At 42.3% G+C, this 18,520-nt stretch overlaps 1 protein-coding gene across 4 annotated transcripts in view; it reads left to right on the top strand.

Annotated features, from left to right (window-relative positions):
- Luzp1 (leucine zipper protein 1) overlaps window positions 1–18,520 on the top strand; it is a 63,919-nt gene that overhangs the window by 28,179 nt on the left and 17,220 nt on the right. Inside the window, exon 1 of one of the 4 annotated variants that reach the window (XM_070037669.1) lies at window positions 17,364–17,445. The exons of the other annotated variants lie outside the window; for them this stretch is intronic. The gene's annotated coding sequence lies outside the window, so the exon portion shown is untranslated. Of the gene's footprint in view, window positions 1–17,363; window positions 17,446–18,520 lie in introns of those variants that run through there. 4 annotated transcript variants of the gene reach the window in all.

Below are 18,520 nucleotides of genomic sequence, written 5' to 3' on the forward strand. Positions count from 1 at the left end.
GGAAGAGGAGAGGGCCAACAGAGGGTGAATGAATATGAATATGGCCCATGTAGTTTATTTGCATGAATAAATAGAACAATGAATTGTTTTAAGATTGTTTTAAGAAGGGGGAGTAGGATGGCAGAGAGTAATGTAGGGGTGATGTTGATCAGGGTATGGTGTCTGCATGTATGGAAATGTCACAGTGAAATGCCCCTTCCACAACTAATATATGCTAACTAAATGCCAATATAGCTGAAAAGGGAGGAGTTCTGTGTTGTAAAAGGCATATATGTAATAAGGCACACACAGGTGTTCATAAATGTACTAAGTAAAAGAGGGGCATGTGTATTGTAGGCTATGCTTATCTGCTAAATGGTATTAAGTACTGAACAAGGGAAAGTTAATAAGCAGTGAGAATGGAAGGGTTCCTGAAAAGAAGAGATAGTGCTGATTTGTTTCTTAGATTTGATGAGGTGGAGAAAGGCATTCCAGGCAGAAGAAATGTCTGAACAGTGGGCCGGGAAGGTGGCTCAGTGGTAGAGCGCTTGCCTTGCATGCCTGAGGCCCTGGGTTCGATTCCTCAGCACCACATAAGCAAAAAGAAAAAAGCCGGAAGTGGCACTGTGGCTCAAGTGGTAGAGCGCTAGTCTTGAGCTGAAGAGCTGAGTGACAGCGCCCAGGCCGAGTTCAGGACCCACAACTGGACCCCCCCCCCAAAAAAAAAAAAAAAGTCTGAACAAAAGGTTTGGTGTGAAGGAATTTGTCCTTGGGCAATAATGAGTAGATTGGCCTGTCCTTAGGTAGGAAAAAGATACTGGCCTGCACGCCAGGAATTAAATGACAGTCTCAAGAACTTTGACTTTAATCTGTAGCTGTTGAGGGCACTTCTTTTATATTCCTTCTCCTCCTCTTCCTCTCTCCTCCTCCCTCCTCCCTCCTCCTCCTTCTCCTTCCCTATCCTTCTCCTCTTTCCCCTCCTTCCCCTTCTTTCCCTTCCCTTTCCCCTTCTCTTCCTCCTCCTCCTCCTCCTCCCTCCTCCTCCCTCCCCCTCCCTCCTCCCTCCTCCTTTTCCTCCTTCATGGGTCTTGAATGTGGGGCCTGGGTACTGTCCTGACCTCTTATGTTCAAGGCTAGCCCTCTGCCACTTTGATCCACAGCTCCACTTCTGGTTTTCTAGTGGTTAATTGGAGATAAAAGTCTTACGGTGGGGCTGGGAAGGTGGCTCAGTGGTAGAGCACTTGCCTTGCATGCATGAGGCCCTGGGTTCGATTCCTCAGCACCACATAAGCAAAAAGAAAAAAGCCGGAAGTAGTGCTGTGGCTCAAGTGGTAGAGTGCTAGCCTTGAGCTGAAGAGCTGAGGGACAGCGCCCAGGCCCAGAGTTCAGGCCCCACAACCAAACCAAAAAAAAAAAAAAAGTCTCATGGACTTTCCTCCCCAGGCTGGCTTTGAGCCTCAATCCTCAGGTCTCAGCCTCCTGAGTAACTAGGATTTACAGGTGTGAGCTACAGGTACCTGGCTTTATGCTTCTTATTTATGTTAATCCCTTGTGTACTAAATTTGTTTATTCAGCTATTATTACCTACTGTGTGCCCTTGAATTCTAATTCTTAACAACTTTGATCACTTGCAGATGTAAAATTTAAATTGGGATTCTGGCACATGGCTTATATATAAACGCAGTAACAGATGTGGAAAATGAAGGAAGCGGGGGCAGATATTTCCTAAGGAAAGTTTGGTGAAGGATAATTTGCTGAATAGTTAGAAGGTTTGGTTGTTGATGGGTTAGAGGAAATACTGAATTATAAGAAAACTATGTTGTTAAAATCTGTTCCGAGACTGAGGCGTATTGTCATCTTTACAATCTGAATTTTGTTAGGGCAATCGTCATTCATGACCATGGAGTCTATGAGACTCCATTGGAGATGGAGTCTTATTGGGCTGGCTTTGAACCTTAATTCTCCAGGGCCCAGCCTCCTAACTAATTAATATTACAGGCATGAGACTCTAGAGCCTGGCTCAATGATGAGAGTTTTAGATTAGAGAACCATTATGTAATACAGCTCTGGTAATTCCTGAACACTTTTTCTTTTACCTACCCCCTGGTTTATATGTGTGTGTGTGTGTGTGTGTACACACACACATATATATATACACACATAAATAAATATAAAAATATATATCCCATGCTAATCTCAGCATTGTTATTGATAAATGTACTTTTTATGGCATTTAATTAGCACTGATGCTAATTTTTTTAGCTTATAGAAGATGTAAAACCCAGCATATTAATTGGCTTCCCTAATCATATTTATAAGCTATTCCTAAGAAAGAGAGCTTTTATAGCTGTAAGAAATAATCTAGAGCTGTTGCTGGTGGCTCATGCCTGTAATCCTAGCTACTCAGGAGGCTGAGATCTGAGGATCTCAATTAGAAGCTAATCTGGGAAGGAAAATTCATGAGGCTCCTATCTCTGGATGTGGAGCTGTGGCTCAAGTGGTTGATTCCCAGCCTTGAGCACAAAAGCTCAGGGACAAAATGAACTCAATCAAATGGAAACAATGTTTTGTTTTGTAAGAGTTTCAGGGAAAGCTGGGGGCAGGTGGCTGACTCCTGTATTCCTAGCTATTCAGGAGGCTGAGATCTGAGGATCACTGTTCAAAGCCAGCGGGGGCAGGAAAGTCCGTGAAACTCTTCAATAAACCACCAGAAAACCGGAAGTGATGCTGTAGGTCAAGTGGTAGAGCACTCGCCTTGACCTGAAGAACTGAGGGACAGCGTTCAGCCAGAGTTCAAGCCCCACGACTGACCCCCAAAAAAAAAAAAAAAAAAAAAGTTTCACAGACTTTCCTGCCCAGGCTGGCTTTGAACCTCGATCCTCAGATCTCGGCCTCCTGAGTAGCTAAGATTACAGGCGTGAGCCACCAAGCGCCCGGCTTGTTTTCGTTTTGTCTTGTCTTGTTTGTCTTTAGGAGGGTAAGGGGGAGCACATAAATGCAGAAACAAAGGGTAAACAAATGCAGCAATGGTACTCACTAGACACTATGTTGAAAACGTACTTTACAACTTGTGGATGAGAGGGGAGGGAAAAACTGAGGGAGAGCGAGGGAAGGGGTGACATTGTCCAGAAAGAAATGTACTTGTTACTTGACTTAAGTAATTGTATCCCCTCTGTGACATCACCTTTATAATTACCGTTTTTAAAAGTTTGCTTTATATATTGAAAACAAAAGACAACTACGCTCAGGGACAGGGCCTAGGTTCTGAGTTGAAGCCTCAGGACTGGTGTGGATACACATAACACACACACACACACACACACACACACACACACAACACACACACACACACACACACACACACACACACACACACACACACACACACACACACACACACACACACACACACGAAAGACAAAAACGAAACAAGTAGATAAATGCCATAGCATGAAGGTAGTTATCGAGTATAGAGGAAGGAGCCTGCCTTCCTAGGTCTGTGGTGAGGATATTGCTATAATCCTTCTCAAAACAAATAGTACTTTATTGAGGTAAATATTCTAGTTCTCTGCTATTGAAAGAATTAACAGTGTATTTGGAGAGACAGCAGTAAGACATAAAAAAAAGATAAATAATACATAGACCACGTCCTTTCTTAAGAATAAACTAACTGGAATTGAAGATGTTTGTTTCAGTGCTTTATGTCCAGGGTCTTTTGATAATGCTGGCTGTAATACCTTAAGGATCTCACATTACCATGCTTTTATCCAACCATTAGTGCATACTAATAATTATTTTTGTATAATACTATAGGGGTTATTATACTTAAACTTTAGGGTACCATTAGATACGGAAGCAAGTACATTTCAAGCTGGAACTTAGAGGTTAATAACTTAAACTCAAGTTTTCCTTTACATCTGCCTTTGAGTGCACAAAACCACTGCTTCTTATGGTTTTACCTGCTTTATATCTAGATTCCCACCTGATACGGTGATGGGGGGGTGTACTCCCACTTGGGTGGGAGTATGGGGTGGCAGGATTGCTTGAGTCCGCAAGTTTAAGGCTAGCCTGGGCAACATAGTGAGAGATTCTGTTTCATAAAACAAATCAAAATAAAACCCAGGAAGTAATCGCCCTAACTTCCTAAGTAATGAATTGTGCTATGCTGACTTAATTTATATAAGTATGTCATCGATATTCATCTGGAATTTTATACACATCCCTGGAAAGGCATTTTCCATTACTTTTAAAAAACATTAAAAGGGAGTTAAATGAGTCAGAATTTTCTTTTGTTTTTGAAACTAAAATTTAAATTAAAGAATTTGATCCTTTATCTGTATTTGGGAGGGTAAGGGGGGAGCACAGGAATGGAGGGACAAAGGGTATACAAGTGCAGTACTGGTATTTACTACACAGTGTTGAAAGAGAACTACCCTTGTGGGTGGGGGTAAGAGGGAAAAAACTGGAAGAGAGCAAGGGAAAGGGGGGGGGTGACATTACTAATCATAGGTGTGTTAGCTGAGTCTTGACAGGAAGTGTTTGGCTAACTTACTACAGAATGGATTTTGGCCACTGTGTTCCGTTTTGATTGAAACTGCAGCTCTTCTGGTGTTCCTAATGTTAACGTTTGACTTCTCACTTGGTAGAAGCCATGTCACTTCTATGGAGTATAAGTCATTGGGAAACCTGCAGACTAAACCTTACCTTTAAGGCTTTGTTGAAATTGAGCTGGTGGACAAATTACATATTACCATAGAGTAGTGAAAATCAGGTACAGGGCACTGTTCTGATGTGGTACCTATATCCAGTTTCCTGAGTGGATATAGCCATGGGAAGCCAGAATGGCCACACAGGACAGAAAGTCCAGCAGATAGTGTGTAAAGCCAGTAAACTACAAGGAATGAAAGATTTAATATGCATATATTATATGTAATATATATTTATATATAAAATATATGCACTGAGTTTATTTATTTATTTATTTATTTATTTATTTATTTATTTATTTATTTATTTATTTATTTATTTGTCATCTGGGCCCGAGCGCTGTCTCTCAGCTCTTCAGGTCAAGGTGAGCCCAGGCTGGTTTTGAGCCGCGATCCTCAGATCTCAGCCTCCTGAGTAGCTAGGATTATAGGTATGAGCCACCAGCTCACTGAAGTTTTTGGTCCTCTCTCCCTCCCTCCCTCCATCCCTCTTTCCTTCCTTTCTTTCCTTCCTTTCTTTCCTTCCTTCTTTCTTTCTCTCTTTCTTTCTCTCTTTCTTTCTCTCTTTCTTTCTTCCTGGATCTAGGACACTACATCTCAGCATGATTTTTTTTTTTTTTTTTTTTTTTTTGTCAGTCATGGGACTTTCCTGCACAGGCTGGCTTCAAATAGTAATCCTCAGATCTCAGCCTCCTGAGCACGGGTGAGCTACCCGTGCCTGGCCCAGAAGTTACCTTTACTCTTGGAAGTAGAAGGAAGGATGATTCCCTTGTAAAATGATTGAAATCAGCCATATTCCTACAAGGTCTAACTAAAGGGAGGAAGTAGATTTGGTGCTGTTACAGATCAACCTGTATGCCATCTTTGGAACACGTATACTTCACACTTTGAATTATAGGCTATACTTCTCCATTGAATTCAGATGTCCAGGGGACCTAATGAATTTTGTCCTTTTGGTTTTGAAGTCTTTGACTAACAGAATGCAGATGCAAAACTACTGGATCGACCACAGATCTATTTAATAAGAGTCTGTTGGAAGATAGTAGCTGGGAGCTTGTAATTTTAACAAGAACCCAGGTAATTCTGTATCTGTACTGAGGTTTGAAAATTGCTGCTTGTAATCTTGTCGATTGAAATCATCTTTACCCCGGGCTTAATCTGGGAGGGCAGGCAAGTACTTGCTTATAAGACTCGTTATTTTACATAATTTACATAAGAGCTTGTATTAACTTTTGCATTGATTTAGCTCTTGGCTCTAATTTCTGGTATACTTGTATCCTCTATTTTAAGGAGTGTTGATGAGATGGCAGAAAACAAAATCTTCATCTTCTTTCCTTACCTTATTTTGTGTTTTCACCATCAGACACATCCCTGGGAAATAACAGCCTCTGAACAGGGAAGGCTGAATTGGCTCTACACCTGACAGGCTTGCTCATGTTAACCATTTCTGTTGTCTGTTAATGTCTAATTATTTACTTGTGATTAATATGTACATGTATATATATTATGCAAATACTTTAATAAAAGAGAAAGACAGGATGCTGAGAAAGTAATTGTTTAGTAGTAGACACTTAACAAATATTAAATTTGGTTTCAGAGCAAGAGAGGGAAACAATCATCAAAGGCAAATTTAAGCAATTTGTATGTACTGGTCAAACCAGATCCTTAAAAGTATCATAGGCAACTGGTGTGTTAGTGGGCACATTGTTGGAGAAAGTATGCACTATTGCTCCAGCTTTAACTTTCATGGAAGCACTATTTCTGTCAGTTTTTGTTTTTGTTTTTGTTTTTGTGGTCATGGGGCTTGAACTCTGGGGCCTGGGTGTGTGTGTCCCTGAGCTCTTAAGGTCAAGGTGAGTGCTCTACCACTTGAGCCACAGCACCACTTCCAATTTTCTGTTGGTTAATTGGAGATAAGAGTCTCACGAACTTTCATGCCCGGGCTGGCTTTTGAAGTATGATCCTCAGATCTCAGCCTCCTGAGTAGCTAGGATTACAGGCCTGAGCCACCGGTCACCGGTGCCTGGCATCTGTCAGGTTTTAAGAGCTGAAAAAGAAGCTTGTCTGCTAGGCCCCTTCTCCATGTTCGTGGTCAAGCTCAAGACGTTATCCTTTGCCTTTTGTGTAGTGTCAGGGTTTCTGTTGAGATTGGGCTTTTTTTATTAAAGAAACTAAGATTCAGAGAAGTAAAATTATGTTTCCCTGACTAGAGTTAGAAGTCAGGTAATGTGGTTTCCTTCATTGGAGTCATCCAATGTTGTCATCTTTTAAAAATGTGTCCCTTTTTCAAAAAAGATATTATCCTTTTTTTCTTAAAGTTGCTGTTAGCTTTTTTTTTTTTTCTTTCAATTTTACCTGTTTAGTGATTGGGAGAGCCCATTGAAGTATGAGTGGAAATTTGTATCATCTTAATACAAATTACCTAATATTTAAAAGAGCTCCTGAAATTAAGGCATGTGAGTAGTAACTGGTTTTGAGTCTCATTGCAAAATAGTAGAACAGTGCTCCCAAAGAAAAGGAGGGAGTCTTTGCTTGGTACCATATACTATATTTATGCTCTTTTGCTTGGTACCACTTCCTGTATTTACTTTCTTTCCCTCTTTGCTTAGCCACTTGGCTCCATAAACTCAATCCCTTGTGAAAAAGTTTTGGTGATAGCATAAGATGCTTGAGTTGGCAGCAGGTTGGACACCTAGCCTCAACTTTGCTTTAAGCTTCTGTTTCTTCTCTTTGGGACTTACTTTCCTCATCTTTATTTTAAAGGATGGACTGGATATTTGTTTACCAAGGATGTTTCTAGTTCAATATTGCTTGATTTCATAAATCTAAGGTTTTGGTATTGTTTGGTGAAGGGCTTTATCTTTTCAGTTTACTCTGTTGCACAACATAGCTTCTGTTTTAGAACTTTACCACAGTGCTTCTTGGGTGGACTTAGGCTAAGTTTTTATTTCAGGAGAAATGTATCTGAGAGTATAGATTTTTTTATAGATAACTTTTTTTTTTTTGAGTTACAAAAGGAGCTGGGTGCCAGTGATTGATGCCTGATAATCCTAGCTACTCAGGAGTCTGAGATAGGAGGATCCCAGTTTGAAGTCAACTGAGGCAGGAAAGTCCATGAAACCCTTATTTCCAATTAACCAGCGAAAAGGCAGAACTGTAACTGTGATTTAAGTGGTAGAGCTCTAGCTCTGAGCACAAAAGCTCAAGGACAGTGCCCAGGCCCTGAGTTCAAGCTGTAGGACCAGCACAGCCCCCCCCCCCCAAAAAAAAAAAAAGTTGTAAAAGTAACATAAGAGCTCGAGAAGGGTACTTGAATCTATTGCAAAGAATAAGGAAGTTCAAAGTCCATAGTTTGTGCTTTGGGAAGAGGAATGCTGGCTTAACCCCAGGCCTGAGAGCCAGAGGAGCCACCTGCGACAGTTTTCTAGCTTTCTCAACACTCACTTCTTAGTGGTATGATTTGAGTTTCTCTCTCTTAACTACGAAAAGCTGCAATTTGACTTCTTTGGCTTAGACTATGGGAGTTTATTTTTTCTGTAAAAAGTCACTTTAGGAAGGATAGCCTAATGATTCTTGGAGGGTCCTCAGGGCAGGCTGGATGCCTGTGTTCTTAAGTGGTAAAGCACAATCTGTCGCACCATTTGCTCTTAGTCTGTGTTCTTCTAGGTGGGTGGGGCTCTTTCCATTCCTGCCTGAATGAAAAGCATTTAGTTGACTTCCTGATCATGCCCTATCTTGTCTTTCATTTTTTCTTTGCTTTTCATTATCCTTTGCTGCAGCTCAGCTCTTGAAGTTGTGACTCCTACACAAGGCAGGAGCCAGGAAGCTTTGTATATGCTTGTTTATTAGAAGAGAAACTTTAAACAAAGCTTGAGTTACGAAAGGAGTTTAGGTCTCTTTCTCTGTTTACAGGCCAAAGTTAGGATGAGAAGAGGGGAAACAGGGAAGTATGGAGACGTTGATACAATAATCACTGTAGACTAGATGAAGGACGAGTAAATTGAATCTTGGGTTGCTGACAGTGCAGAAATACTTAAGGAATGCCCCCGTTTTGATAATAGGTTATTTATAGTTTACAGAAAAAGAGTAGTTTCATCATCTTACTGGAATCTTGCAGTCACGTTTGTAACCTAAACTAATCGGCTTAGGCTGCGCCAGAAAAGTGTCAGGTGGCATGCTTATTTTCTCCTAACTTTTAGTACTGTTTGGCTTAACTCCTGCAATCCTGCCCCTGGGCTTCCAGGCATTGTTAGTGGGAGGAACTGGTGGAGTGGGTGAGCTGCTGCTGGTTGAGATGCTGGCCGGAGGAGGAAATTTGCATGCTAACATTCACTTGGGCTGTAGATGTGTTATTTAAGACCAGAGTGTGTCTTGTACACTATAGGCATGATTTTTGGTGAAACTTCCTTAGAAGCTGATTTGCTGTTTTGCAATTAATTTGACCTTCTCTGTCCATCTCTTGGCTTTTGAACTTTTTCTTTTGTTGTTGGGGAGGTACTAGGAATTGAACTAAGGACCTTGCATTTGCTAGGCAAGGACTTTACCCCTTGAGCCATGCCTACAGCCTTTGTCATTAGTGGTTTTTAGTGGATCTTAAGCTGTTTTTCATGCAGCACATCTTTATTAAGTGTTATTCAAATGTCCTTTGGGTTTGTTTCTTAGAGATTATGAATTTTATGTATGTTATACCACTGAAGAAATCTATATGCCTGCCTGCCTGCCTGCCTGCCTCTCTCTCTCTCTCTCTCTCTCCCCAGGACCTGGGTGCCATCCATGAACTTTTGTGCTCAAGGCTAGTATTCTAAAATAAAAATAGGCAATAAGAATGAAACAATTGTACAATTAGGTTAGATGTGCATTACTGAATACCAGAGTGCTGGTTTATAACTTTTTGCTAGAAAATGTTTTGCTATAGTATCTTTAACTTTTTTTTTTTCCTTCGGTCGTGGGGCTTGAACTCTGGGCTTGGACGCAGTCCCTCAGCTCTTCAGCTCGCAAGGCAAGTGCTCTACCACTTCTGGTTTTCTGGTGATTTATTGGAGATAAGAGTTTCATGGACTTTCCTGCCTGGGCTGGCTTTGAACTTCGATCCTCAGATCTCAGCCTCCTGAGTAGCTAGGATTACAGGCGTGAGCCACCAGCGCCTGGCTTTATCTTTAACTTTTTGATCAATGATGTAGGCCAGCAGTTCGAGTATATAGCTATTCATAACTATTTCTCCCCTCTCCTCCCCATCCCCTTTTCTTACCTCCCTCCTCTCCCCCTCCTTCCTCCCACTGGCCCCTCTGGTCCCTCTTCCCCCCACTTTTCCCTTCCTATCTCTCCCCTTCTCTCTCTTACCCAGGTTGGTCCTGAACTCCCGGTTTCAAATGATCTGTTGCCTTGGCCTCCTGAGTAGCTGGGACTTCAGGCATATGTCACCATGCTTGTGGAGGACCATTCTTTTTTTTTTTTTTTTTTTTTTTTTGATCGGCCGTGGGGCTTGATCTCTGGGCCTGGGCGCTGTCCCTCAGCTCTTCAGCTCAAGGCTAGCGCTCTACCACTTGAGCTACAGCGCCACTTCCGGTTTTCTGGTGGTTTATTGGAGATAGGAGTCTCACGGTCTCTCTTGCCCGGGCTGGCTTTGAACCGCGATCCTCAGATCTCAGCCTCCTGAGTAGCTAGGATTACAGGCGTGAGCCACCAGCGCCCGGCTGGAGGACCATTCTTAAAGAGAGGTGGGGTATAGGGATTAGAATGTGAATATTGTATGGGCAATTGAAACAATCTTGGTAGATTAGAACATGGGATAGAAGTGAGATATGGCAGTGGAAATGGTAGTATTTCCCTAGCAAGTGTAAGAACTGGTTAGTAAGTTCTCTTTTAGGAGAAACTGAGGGCTAAGGATGGAGTTCTACTAATAGGAACTTCAAAAGTTGGTTCTTCAATTTAAGAATTAGACTGTAGGGCTGGGAAGGTGGCTCAGTGGTAGAGCACTTGCCTTGCATGCCTGAGGCCCTGGGTTCGATTCCTCAGCAGCACATAAGCAGAAAAAAAAAAGCCAGAAGTGGCGCTGTGGCTCAAATGGTAGAGCGCTAGCCTTGAGCTGAAGAGCTGAGGGACAGCGCCCAGGCCCACGACCGGACCCCCCCCCCCCAAAAAAAAAAAAAAAGAATTAGACTGTAAAGGAAATAACTAGGTATGATTCCTTTCCTGTTACTTTTTTTTTTTTGGTCGGTTGTGGGGCTTGAACTCTGGGCCTGGGCACTGTCCCTGAGCTATCCAGCTCAAGGCTAGCCACAGTACCACTTCTAGTTTTCTGGAGGTCGATTGGAGATAAGAATCTCCTGGACTTTCCTTGCCTCGGCTGGCTTCAAACCACAATCCTCAGATCTCAACTTCTTGAGTAGCTAGGATTACAGGCAGGAGCCACTAGCACCTGGCTTCCTGTGTGTGTAGATCATAAGATTTTTAAAATAGGTGAACAAATTGGAAAATAGGTCATTTTCATCAATCCAGAGGTTTAAAGAATTAAGAAATTAAGTGGTTCATGCTTATAATCTTAGCTGTTTATGAAGTGGAGATCCAGAGGATTGCTGTTCAAAGCAGAAAAGTACCTGAGACTTAATAAGCAAAAAGCAGGGCTGGAGGTATGGCTCAAGTGGTAGCCAGGCTCTGAGTTCAAACCTCAGCACTATTAAAAAAAAAGTAGCTATATATAGGATTTGGAGAAAATGTTAAAATATTTATTTAGGCAGGGATTTTTGTGTGCCATAGTGAAGTGTAACAAATGATAGTTTGCTGTAGTTCCCTGTACTAGGAAACCATGTAGTGATTCTGTCTGGTTTGTGAGGCAGTTAGCCACTCTCTGTTCTCTTTAGATACTAACAATGTCCAGGGGCTGGGAAGGTGGCTCAGTTGTAGAGTGCTTGCCTTGCATGCATGAGGCCCTGGGTTCGATTCCTCAGCACCACATAAGCAGAAAAAGCTGGAAGTGGCGCTGTGCCTCAAGTGGTAGAGTGCTAGCTTTGAGCTTTGAGGTGAAGAGCTGAGGGACAGCACCCAGGCTGAGAGTTCAGGCCCCAGGACTGACAACAAACAAAAAATGTCCAAACACTGTTATTTTAACTCATCACATCTAACTTCTTAACAGTCAGGTGGGGAGAGGATGCTGGTTACCAGCATCAACTGTAGAGCACACCCAGCTCAGGAAGCCAGGGGAAAGTCAGAGGAGCATACGTAGGCTCTGGCACCACAGATCACCAGAACTGGAAAGCCTTTGGGGCTCCTGAATTTTACCCAGCCTCCTCCATCCTACCTTTTTTTTTTTAGGGGTGGAGGGGGGGATTTGTTATTGGTGGTATGGTGATTTAACTAGGACTTATGATTGCTAGGCCAGGTGCTCTATAACTTGAGCCAGACTGGTTAGGTTATTTATTTATTTATTCATTTATTTTCCAGAAAGGATCTTGTGTTTTTGCCTAGGCTGGCTTCAGACTGTGATGCTCTCACTTATAACCTTCCATATGTGTTGGAGTTATGTGTATGCTGCCATGCCTGGCTTATTTGTTGAAATGAGGGCTCAGTAAACTTGTGCTTGGACTGGCCTCAAACTAATCCTTCAGATCTCTACCTCCTGAGTAGCTGGCATTATAAGCTTGAGCCATTGCACTTGGTTCCCATTTTTTTGTCTTAATGAACCCTTATGCACCCCGTTTCTCAGTTAGGGACTCATGACCAATCTTCCTTTATTGTACTCACATACATGTAACTCCACCCCTTATCTTCCTCCCTCTGAACTCAGCTCCATGCATTCATTCCATCACTGAGTTCTACCCCAAGCTCTCATCCGTATTTTCAAGTAAATTTCTAACTATAATTTTATATATTTGTACATGAATATGCGTGTATCTATAGGTACATATACACACACATTCTAGGACCAGATCAGTATTTCAAAAATAATAAAACTCACTGGGCGCCGGTAGCTCATGCCTGTAATCCTAGTTACTCAGGAGGCTGAGAGGTGAGGATTGCAGTTTAAAGCCAGCTGGGGCAGTAAACTCTTACGAGAAACCACTAGAAAACTGGAAGTGCTGCTGTGGCTCAAGCAGTAGAGAGCTCGTCTTGAGCTGAAAAGTGCAGGGACAGTGCCCAAACCCAGAGTTCAAGCCCTACACCAATCAAAAATAATAAAACTACCAATTTAATATATCAAAATGAATATGAATCCATCAATATCATTAAATGTCAAGTTACTTGGATGTTTTTCTCAAGTTAAAATTTTTGTGGTTTGTTTGAATTAGAATCTAAGGTTCACACTTTGTGATTGGTTGATAGGCTTCTTAAGACTCTTAGCCAGAGGTCCTTTTTTCCATTTCTCTCCACCCTCCTCCTGATTTTTTTTTTTTTGGCTGGTAATGGGTCTTGAACTTGGGGGTTGGTCACGGTCCCTGTTTTTGCTTAAAGCTAGCATTCCACCCACCTGAGCCACAGTTCACTTCTGGCTCTTTGGTGGTTAATTGGTGTTGAGAGTTTAATGGACTTTTCCTGCTTGGGTTGGCTTTGAACTGGGATCCACAGATATGTCAGCCCCTTGAGTAAGTATGATTACAGGCATGAGCTAGTGGCACCTGGCTCTCACTTTGTGTGTGTGTGTGTGTGTGTGTGCGCGCGTGCACGTGTGCGTGCGCGCGTGCCAGTCCCTTGAACTCAGGGACCAGGTGCTGTCTCTGAGCTCCCTTTTGCTCAAGGCTAGCATTCTACCACTTGAGCCACAGTTCCACTTCTGGCTTTTTCTGAGTAGTTTATTCAAGGTAAGAGTCTCATGGACTTTCCTGCCAGAGCTGGCTTTGGAACCATAGTAATCAGATTTCAGCCTCCCTGAGTAGTTAGTATTGCAGTGCAGGTGTGAGACACCACTTCTTTTTAAAGAAAAAACATTTTAACATTTCTTAGTTACTGTTATGTAGTAAAATTTAATAGCTTTGTAAAAAGATAAAAAATCATTATCACTTTTTCTGCAAGCTAGAACCTGGGCCTGCAAGCTCAAGCCTGTCATCCTAGCTACTGGTTTGAGGCCAGCCTGGACTTAACTTATTAAGTAGTTTTTGTCTATGACACATTAATAAGTGTTATGTTTATGTAGGTCAGCAACACAGTTTAATTGTCAAGAATCATAGAAAGAATAGGTTGACTGGTTCCAGACTCTTTAACGCCTATAATCCTAGCTACTCAGGAGGCTGAGATCTGAGGATCTCGGTTCAAAGCCAGCCCGGGCAGGAAAGTCTGTGAAACTCTTTATCTCCAATAAACCACTAGAAAACCGGAAGTGGTGCTGTGGCTCAAGTGGTAGAGTTCTCATCTTGAGCTGAAGGGCTTGAGGGACAGCGCCCAGGCCCAGAGTTCAAGCCCCACGACTGACAAAAAAGAAAGAAAAAAAAGAAATGACCTTGTCTTCAGGTTCTTAAGAATTACTATGGCCCGAGGCTTTGCTCACATAGGTAAGCCCTGAGCTCAAACCCCATGACAACCACCACCAAAATAACAACAACAACAAGGCTTTTGGAAGTATAAAAGGAGTACAGAAGAATAAGGAGATTGCCATTTTTTTTGTGGTATGGACACTAAGTACAAAAATGAGAAATTAGCATAAGCTCCCAGACCCCTCATCTCTTCTCAAAGACATTTTCCTTAGGTGAACTCAGTCTACCTCATTGGCTCTAGTAACCATAACTTTATGGATGTGACTCATACACATTTACATCTCTAGCTCACATCACTCTGGTGGACTGTAGACCCATCTAATCTATTGTCAGTCAGGCACTGTTCTAGGTACTATGGATATAATGATGAGCTAGACAGAAGTAGAAGTGGTTATAAGGGGGAGAGGCAACAATAAACAAATAAAATATCAGAATAGAGGCAAGTGCTAAAGTGAGCATAAACCATGGTGATATATTAGAGGTTGAGAATAACTTTATGCTTGCTGATCCAAGCTTTATTAAGGTGGTAAAATTTATGCTGACCTTTGACCAAGAGGAGTCAGCTGTATACAAGGAAGAGGGAACAGCTAGTATGAAGGCCATAGGGCTGGAGTGAATTCAGAATACACATTTCTTTCTAATATGTCAGGGACCTAAATGTGGCACTATGTATGTTCGGCAGGTCGTTTACACATGCTGGTGTGAGTTCATCAGTATCCTCACTAGTCTCTAGATCTTGGTCCAATCTGCTGGTCTTGTGTTTAGATGCTGCGCTGTCAGCTTGCTACACAAATGTCTACGCGTTTACTCGCTTCTGTAGTGATAATTAATGATAACAGTGTATGAGCCAATGCTGTTTTTTTTTTTTTTTTTTTTGGGTTTGGTCGTGGGGCCTGAATCTGGGCCTGGGCGCTGTCCCTCAGCTCTTCAGCTCAAGGCTAGCGCTCTACCACTTGAGCTACAGCGTCACTTCTGGCTTTTTTCTTTTTGCTTATGTGGTACTGAGGAATCGAACCCAGAGCCTCATGCATGCAAGGCAAGAGCACTACCACTGAGCCACCTTCCCAGCCAGCCAATGCTGGTTTGTGAGCTTTACTTGAGTGGTACTTCAAGTGAATGAAGAGCATGTTTGTGTGCTAATGGGAAAAGAAAGGTGATGACTTAAGAGAGCAGGGATAATACATATGCAGATGAGTGGAAATTGGATCTACAGTGAATGTGAAGAATTATATTTTTTGTCTGTCTGTCTGTCTGTCTACTTACCTGTCAGTCTACCCATCCATCCATTCATCCATTCATTCATCCTTTCATTCATTCATTGTGGGTCTTGAACTCAGGCCTGGGTGCTGTCCCTGAACTCTTTTGCTCAAGGCTAGGGCTCTCCTAATTTGAACTATACAGTTCCACTTTCAGTTTTCTAGTGGTTAATTGGAGATGAGTCTTACAGGGACTTTTCTGTCCCCGATGGCTTCAAACCCAGGTCCTCAGAGCTCAGCTTCCTCAGTACCTAGGATTACAGGCGTGAGCCACTGGTGCCCAGCAAGAATTGTATTTTATTGAGCAGAAAGCACTCTATTGCAATTGTAGGGGAAGCAGGAAACTGGCATGGTAGATTTGAAAGTAAGAAAACGAGGGTGTCTGGATGTGGCTTGGTGGCAGTGTCATTAGCTGGTGGAGTCTAGATGTTTATGGAGAGGAAAAGGTGACAGTCGTTTTGGAGAGTGGAAAGGTGACCTAGTACAGAAGTTAGCAGGGTTTCTGGCCATTGAAGGGACAAGGCATGTGTATGAAGTTTGTGGTGATAAATTTAAAATGACACTGACCGATAATACTAGTGGTTAAACAATTCTAGTTAAAACTCCATGGTGTCTAGGACTTAGTTTGGTTTAACTAGAATTGAAGTTTTGAATATGAGTCAGGGGAGGAGGGCAAATGATTGATTAAAGGCATTTGTAAGGGACTGATAATGAGGGAATCATGAACATAAAGTTACTCATGAACATAAGTTACTCATCCTGTCTTCTCTTTTGTAAGATAGTTATGGTAGTGTCTGTCACAGAGTTATAAGGATTGAGTTTGTCTGTATAAAATACTTAGAACAAATGGTCCCTGCTTAGTACATGGTTGAGTTATCTGTTACCCGTTATCCACTCATTATTATCAGTTGTCATTGCCATCAGCAGTCCACAACTAGAGAACATGCTTCCTAACTGGCATCTTGTCATAATTCTTCATTCCTGAAATCTGTTATCCATAGTGAGGCCAATGTGATCTTCTTGAGACACATAGGTCTTTTTTTTTTTTTTTTTTTTTGTCAGTCCTGGGGCTTGAACTCAGGGCTTGGGCACTGTCCCTGAACCTCTTTGTGCTTAAGGCTAGCACTTTGCCACTTGAGCCATAGCACCACTTCTGTCTGGCCTTTTCTGTTTATGTGGTACTAAGGAATTGAACCCAGGGCTTCATGCATGCTAGGCATGCACTCTATCACTAAGCCACATTCCCAGCCCGACACATAGGTCTTAATTCCTACTTAGTACTTAAATGACTTCTGTAGCTGTTTGGTTAAAGGCCCAAATCCATAATTTTGCCATCAACTCACATGGTGTGGCTCTCCAGCTTCCAGTGGTTCTGAACACATAGAACCACTTTTTTAGCTCTTCAAACTTGACACATTTCCTCTTCTACTTCATTAGGAGAGCCTGCTTGGATCTCCTTGAGTCAGTTTTTGTTGTTTTACTTCATGCAATTTGTACTCAATACTAGGATTCTTTTTTTTTGGGGGGGGGTCGTCTGAACTCTGGGCCTGGGCGCTGTTCCTCAGCTCTTCAGCTCAAGGCTAGCGCTCTACCACTTGAGCCACAGCGCCACTACTGGCTTTTTTCTTTTTGCTTATGTGGTGCTGAGGAATCAAACTCAGGGCCTCACGCATGCAAGGCAAGCGCTCTACCACTGAGCCACCTTCCCAGCCCCTCAATACTAGGATTCTTCTAAACTATTAGTAAACTATTAGTTCCATGAACTTTTTTTTTTTTTTTTTCCAGTAGTGGGGTTTGAACTCTGGGCCCTGGGTGCTGTCCCTCAGCTCTTCAGCTCAAGGCTAGCGCTCTACCACTTGAGCCACAGCGCCAAGTCCGGCTTTTTCTGTTTATGTGGTGCTGAGGAATCGAGCTGAGGGCCTCATGCATGTCAGACAAGCACTCTGCCACTGAGTCACCTTCCCAGACCATGCCATGAACTTTTGTGAAGATGGACTTCTTTTACTCTTATCTCCAGTGCCCTCAGAGATTGATGCATTGGTAGGTAATCAGTATTTCAATGAATTAAAAAAAACACACCCACAAATAAGAACAAACTACTCTTCAGCTACCATGTAGGTTTGTGATGTTGGAGTATGGAATAGGACCCGCTGTCTTGAGGAGTAAGAATTGAGAGAACTCCCTAGAGAGGTGGTACAGTGGAGAGGAAAAAGCATGACTTGGAGCAGAAATACCGGGTAAGGATCCACTTAGCACTAATCAGTTATGTGACTTTTGAGCTTATCTGATTTAGGGTTACAGTGAAGATTTATAGATGAGAGTCCTTTTGATTCCTTTTTCCTTAGGGTAGTTGTTCCCACACCAGCTCTAATCCTATGGTCACTTGATTCATCATAGACTCTTAGAGGTTAAGGGGACCCAACATGTTGCTAGTTAGCCAGCTTTCTTTTTTTTTTTTTTAATTTAAAAAAAAATTTTTTTTTGGGGGGGTGGGTCCGGTCATGGGGCCTAGGCGCTATCCCTCAGCTCTTCAGCTCAAGGCTAGTACTCTACCACTTGAGCCACAGCGCCACTTCCGGCTTTTTTCTTTTTGCTTATGTGGTGCTGAGGAATCGAACCCAGGGCTTCATGCATGCAAGGCAAGCGCTCTACCACGGAGCCACCTTCCCAGCCCTAGCCAGCTTTCTTTAGTATTATTTATTTCTGTAGCCCAGGCTAGTCTCAAACTCATGATTTTCCTGTTTTAGCCTTTCCAGTGCTATGATTACAGGTGTGGATCACCATGCCTAGCTTTGTCCAACTTTCTTAAGACAAGTGAACAACTAACAATTTTAGACATGTGGTTCTATTGCTAACCCTCATCATCATGGGCTAGGCCTAGTGTGAATTATAGACTACTTGTGAAAAGAAGTAGCAGAGCCAGTTTCGGTGGTGCTTTGAAAGAAGGTGGCACGTCTCAAAAAAATAATAGATCTCATTAGTCCTATCAATTATTCATCAGTAAGAGATCCCAAAGGACATGAAATTCTTAATCCTAAATCAAAAAAAAAATTTTTTTTTTGTCAGTCATGGGGCTTGAATTCAGGGTCTTGGCACTGGCCTTGATCTTTTTTGC

Source organism: Dipodomys merriami, unplaced genomic scaffold (assembly GCF_024711535.1).
Source record: "Dipodomys merriami isolate MVZ:Mamm:240054 unplaced genomic scaffold, mDipMer1.0.p SCAF_28, whole genome shotgun sequence".
NCBI lineage: Eukaryota > Metazoa > Chordata > Mammalia > Rodentia > Heteromyidae > Dipodomys > Dipodomys merriami.